This window comes from Pollachius pollachius (assembly GCF_949987615.1).
Source record: "Pollachius pollachius genome assembly, chromosome: 3".
In the NCBI taxonomy this organism is placed as follows: domain Eukaryota; kingdom Metazoa; phylum Chordata; class Actinopteri; order Gadiformes; family Gadidae; genus Pollachius; species Pollachius pollachius.
In genome coordinates this window covers 21,893,700-21,899,699 of record NC_136936.1, presented here as the reverse complement: position 1 = coordinate 21,899,699, position 6,000 = coordinate 21,893,700, and the positions used below count along the sequence as shown (strand labels likewise).

General features: G+C 50.9%; 1 protein-coding gene across 1 annotated transcript in view; it reads left to right on the top strand.

Moving 5' to 3' along the window:
* Window positions 1-285: 285 nt before the first annotated feature.
* Window positions 286-6,000, top strand: part of fat3a (FAT atypical cadherin 3a) — a gene marked incomplete at its 3' end in the record, with an annotated part of 149,039 nt that continues 143,324 nt past the window's right edge. The window contains 1 exon segment of the mRNA XM_079732103.1: window positions 286-381.

The window sequence follows — 6,000 nt, the reverse complement described above, 5'->3', positions numbered from 1 at the left end:
GGCTGCGCTGTGCTCGCGCCTCACCACCCCCCGCACCCCTCCCTCCCTCCCCCATACCACCACCTCCTCCTCCTCCTCCCACCACACGAATCCGCTCCAGTGGCAGCACAAGCAGCAGCAGTAGCAGTAGCGCTGCACACACACTGTGAGCACATTGCAGAGTGTGTGTGTGCGAGAGAGAGAGAGAGAGAGAGAGAGAGAGAGAGAGAGAGAGAGAGAGAGAGAGAGAGAGAGAGAGAGAGGTGTAGTCAGAGCGCGCTGCCGCTGACTGAGTGGAGGGACTGCATGGACTGAACCGGACCTTTTCTCCCAACTTCTATGGATCCCAGAAAGTAGCCAACAGTCTGAGATAAAAACGGATATTAACCGAAGGATGGACAGGTAAGAGTGAAGGTCTTAACCCTCATGCAGTTGAACGAAACGTGATTATTTTTTAGCTGCGGATATTGACACTGAAAGTTGGGTGTTCGCAGTCAGTGTAGCGGTCCTCTCCGCTGAGGCTGATGCTGAGTGGTGCAGCGGGGGGTTGAGAGGAATGCGGTAAAAGGATTCCCCAAAGCAGCGATTTGTATTGCTGAACTGAGTAGAAAAAGCGGGTAATTTGCAGGCAAATGATTCAATATGTTTTGCGTTTATTTAACAACATACGCGTTTATAAGGTTCCCGCAAACCACCTTCAATCTTATCGCTATCTGCAAACCCCAACGGGTCTTGTGCCTTTCTAAAGCTGAAAGATGTCTGACTAGATCTGTTAAATTTGCGTTCCGGCAAAGTTGGGTTCAACGACGCTTCTCGCAGGGAGAGCCCATTTGGGCTTCCGCGCGTCCCCGGACGGATCCGGTCTTTGACGCGTCCCCGGACCCGGGCATTGACGCGTGGGGGACACGGCTGGACTCCGGGGTTAGAGCTCGGGTTGACCGTGCGAAACCTTGTGCTGCTGGAATCCTTAATCCCATAGTGTAAAATGTGTAGAAACGATTGGCGTAAAATGTGCGGTTCCTCCTAGACTGCAGAATTATTTGCGTCGGCTGCAGCCTGCTCGTTTTGACGTTTAGATTTGCAGAAGCAGGTGTATCTTTCCGCTCAAGCCTATAGAGATGATCAGGTTGGTTTGTTAAAGGTATAATTGTATGTGCATACGTTTGGTGACGACGTATATTAGGACTAGTAGCAGTTTAAGGTCCCCCCCACTCCCTCACGCGTAGACAAATACACGCAGGGTAAGTCTATTTCTTAATAAGAATATAAGGCCCCGAAAGCTGTCCCTCAATGCACATATCTGCCTCATGGACGCCCAATAAGGACATCTCCGTTGTGGCTCCTGATAAAATGCAGTTTTATAAATCACAAACGGGTGATTATTTTACACCTTATCATGTTTCATGAACACCTTCGAGCAGGGGATACACGCTGCATCCAACACGAGAGAGGAGACGGATCTTTAGCCCTATTAGTTAATTAAGACTCATTTGCTGTGGCCCGCGGACTAGTCCGACAGTGAAGTATGGAGGTAGGCTACACAGCAGGGGTCGTTCTCTGTTTGAAGGCTCCCAGTGGCCAGCACAGCGGATCTCAACTCTGTGTTTGTGTGTGTGTGTGTGTGTGTGTGTGTGTGTGTGTGTGTGTGTGTGTGTGTGCGTGCGTGCGTGCGTATATGTGTGTGTGTATATGTGTGTGTGTGTGTGTGTGTGTGTGTATATGTATGTGTGTGTGTGTGTGTGCGTGTGTATATGTGTGTGTGTGTGTATGTATGTGTGTGTGTCTGTGTGTGTGTGCGTGTGTGCGTGTGTGCGTGCGTGTGTGCGTGCGTGCGCGTGTGTGTGCGCGTATGTCTGAGAGATCCAGTCCTCTATAGTGGACTTCACCCTCTTTACTGGAAGTGTATTTGATGAAGGCCTAAGCGGTGATACGGACCGGGAATAATCAGAAGCTACATTATTGCATTTGAATTATTGACGTTACTCTGTTACGAGGTGTACACACTCACACGTGCACACGCACACACTTTCACACACTTTCACACACACACACACACACACTCGCGTTCAACGCTGCTACCTGTGCGTGCGCCCGCATCTGTTTTGCTTATTATATTGGCCCCTGCTCTCCCTCCCCACTCCCTGGTCTCACCTTTCAGCGGGCGGGCAGGAGGCCAAACAGCTGTCTGTGGACTCGCTCTGCCGCGCTGCGTGTTACACACCGCTTTGCGCCCCACCACACTCTCCACTCCACCCTCAGCCCTCCATCCACCTGTTTTATCGCTGAGGCCCAAGCTAGGAGCCTGGCGGGACCGGCTTGGAATGAGAAGGGGGGGGTTCTGTCCTAAACTACTAGCGGGCTGCCCCCCTTGCACACACGCACATACACGTGTACTGACACACACACACACGCGCGCACACACACACACGCGCACACACACACACACACACACACACACACACACAAACATACAGACACATACACACGTACCTCCACACCCACCCACCCACACAGAAATAACACGAAAAAATGTTGTCCCCCTTCAGAGGTGGGGGTATTGGAGGGTGCGTGTTTTAAGGGAGGGGGAATGAAGTGTTTGAATGTGGCGGCTTGAGCCTGGTGACCCTGTATGAAACGAAGGGGAGGCGAGGGGGGCAGTGGGAGCGGGAAGAATGAAGTAAGGGAGGCGGCCCTTCCTTCATTGTCTGTGTGCGCCTCTTTCACTCTCATTCTTACCCTCACCCCCGTCCTCTCTCCCTCCGCATGCGCTTAAGCTCTAGAGAGGCTGGGGGAGACTGGCCTCCTCTCCCCTTCTTCCCCTCCTCCTCTCCCCTCTCTCACCTCCTCACCCCCCCCTCTCCTTCTCCCCTCCCCTCTCTCTCTCCTCCTCTCCCCTCTCTCCTCCTCTCCCCCCCTCTCCTTCTCCCCTCCCCTCTCTCTCTCCTCCTCTCCCCTCTCCTCCTCTCCCCCCCCTCCTTCTCCCCTCCCCTCTCTCTCTCCTCCTCTCCCCTCTCTCCTCCTCTCCCCCCCCTCTCCTTCTCCCCTCCCCTCTCTCTCCTCCTCTCCCCTCTCCTCCTCTCCCCCCCCTCCTTCTCCCCTCCCCTCTCTCTCTCCTCCTCTCCCCTCTCTCCTCCTCTCCCCCCCTCTCCTTCTCCCCTCCCCTCTCTCTCTCCTCCTCTCCCCTCTCCTCCTCTCCCCTCTCCTCCTCTCCCCCCCCTCCTTCTCCCCTCCGCTCTCTCTCTCCTCCTCTCCCCTCTCTCCTCCTCTCACCTTCCTCTCCGTCTCTCCCCGCACTCTCCTTCTCACCCATCTCTCTACCCCTCTCTCTCCTCTCTCCTTCCTCTTCGCCTCGCTTCCTCTCCCCCCTCTCTCTCCTCTCCTCCTCTCCCCTCTCTTTCCTCATCCCTCCCCCTCCTCTTCTCCCCTTCCTCTTCTCCTCCTCTCTTCTTTCACCTCCTCTCTCTCCTCCTCCCCTTCGCTCTCCTCTTCTCCCCCTCATGTTTTGGGTTTCCCTGGGGAGGCTTGTGAGCGTCTGTTGGTGCCAAATGCCAATACTCCTCCCTCCCCACCTTCTGTGTCTGTGTGTGTGAGTGAGAGAGCGAGGGAGGTGGGTGTGTGTGTAAGGTGGGTGGGGGGTGCTTCTTTAGTGGGTCTCCTCTTCATCCAGCCTTGGGGAGTGGGGGGGGGGGGTGGTCGCCTGTTGTTTTCCCACTGTTTTGTCTCCTCTTTTTGATACCATTGTTGATGGTTTGTGTGTGTCTGTGTGTGTGTGTCTTGTCTGTATGTGCCCGTGCATGTGGAAGTCTATGTGCGGTCAGTGTGTGGGCATGGGAGAGTGTGTGTGTGTGTGCGTGTGTGTGTGTGTGTGTGTGTGTGTGTGTGTGTGTGTGTGTGTGTGTGTGTGTGTGTGTGTGTGTGTGTGCATGTGTGCATGTGACAGGGACAGGGTGTGCAACTATGTGCCAGCTATTGTTGCCGGCAAGTGCTGGAATGCTCTGGAATAGCTGTTGTGATAGGACCCTATAGAGGAGCAACTCTCCAGATGCTCATTGGTGTTGTCAGTCTGTCTGCCTCATTACCTCCCTCACCCCACCCCCTAGACGGACAGACACACACACAAATACACACAGACACACACACACACACACACACACACACACACACACACACACACACACACACACACACACACACACAAACACTCTATATCTTGGAGTTCACATGACAAATATGATTTGTTACATGCATGGCATAATTTGCACACAAATCATGATGTAACAATACAGAGATTGTGATTCAACAATATTTCAGACGCAAACCAATAACAATATGACTGAAATATCACAAGCTCATCAACCCCCCACCACCTACACACCCAATACATGCTTCTCTTTTATTGCTCATTCCAAGTCTTCATTTCTGTCTTGCTTTTCCCTTTTTTGACAGTATGGCTATAATTTCATTTTTGGTTCTCTCGTGTCTCATATACCACTGTTTTTTCTTTTGTTTTAAGAATAGAAGTCATCCATTATCTTAAGACTCTCATAGTCTCACAGTTCAAACGTACTATATGAAGTGGTCAGCACTTGTATTGAGGTCCTCAGAAAATATATGTTATCACATGCCAACACAGGTGAAACATGGCCTAAAGTAGATAAACACTTGTTCAAATAAATGCACTACTGCATTCGCACAGTTTATGAATATGAGGCTGTGTGTTTGTGTCTGTGTGTGTATGTATGTATGTATGTATGTGTGTGTGTGTGTGTGTGTGTGTGTGTGTGCGTGTGCGTGTGCGTGTGCGTGTGTGGGTGTGTGTGTGTGTGTAGTGTGGTGTGTATGCAAGCTCACTAGGGGCACATTACTTATGCTATGGCTACAGACTCAGTATCAAGGAGCTCTTTGGTTCGGTAAACGTATCCCCACTGCAAGAAGCCTACACAAACCCCTGGGAAGAGGTGGTGTTACTTACAATCTCCAAAGACACAGCTGCTTATATAATGATCCCTCCCTTTTAGATTAGCAATGGCCATGACTGATCACTGGTAACGACTTGAACGAGACCTGCTTAATTCTTGGGTTTTGCACATCCCTGTTGAGTTCAATCTCAAGCCCCCTTCTTACACAGACTCTTTGTGAAAGCATTGGGAGACATGAAAAGGTATGGCTTCTCCGGGCGTTTGTAGTTTGAACAAAAACCCTGACACTCTAAATGAGTAGTGGAGGATGTGATTCAACGTGACAAAGAGGTTGCCCTGAGTCATTAAGCGGCATGATCTGTGTAATACGTCCATTGGAAAACGGGAGGCCATAATTCTGTCTTTCGTTTCGCAATAATTAATTTTAGACCCAGTGAGCTGTGGATATCAGTTTTGGCATACATTCAGGGGAAGGTAGAGGAACGGAAATTGCTCAGTGGTCACCGAATGTGTATGGGTGTTGTGATATTCCATGGGTCTGTTTCACATTGTTATCCTTGGTTGACTGGTATATGGGACATATTGTCTACAATGGCTGCAAAAAGGATGCAGTGATACCTACTGATCCTAGACATAATTGGCTGGGATGTGGATTGCTGATGCGTTACACATTGTTTGCTATGAAGGATGGCTCTAAATCTAAATAATATATCCAGAGCTATTGGCCAAAATATGAACATTTGTGCACTCACTGAAAAAGACCAGAATAGACCGCCATCGATTCATGATGGATCAATGTGAGAGGGGACATGGATCTATTGAGCGCAGAAAGGGAAGAGGTAGGCTGCTTTTCTCGAGAACTGATATGAATCCTCTCCGAGTCAATATCAGCGAAGCTGTGTCAAATGACCTTGGCTTTCGTGCACATCCCAGCCGCCGTTACTCTGGCCCAGCCCCCCTGAATAATCCAGTGTGCCCACACCAACCAATGGCCATCCAGGGACCTCCAACCCTTGCCAGAGCAGATGGCCATCCATCGATCCTTTGTGTGTCGTGTGTGTGTGTGCGTGTGCGTGTGCGTGTGTGTGTGTGTGTGTGTGTG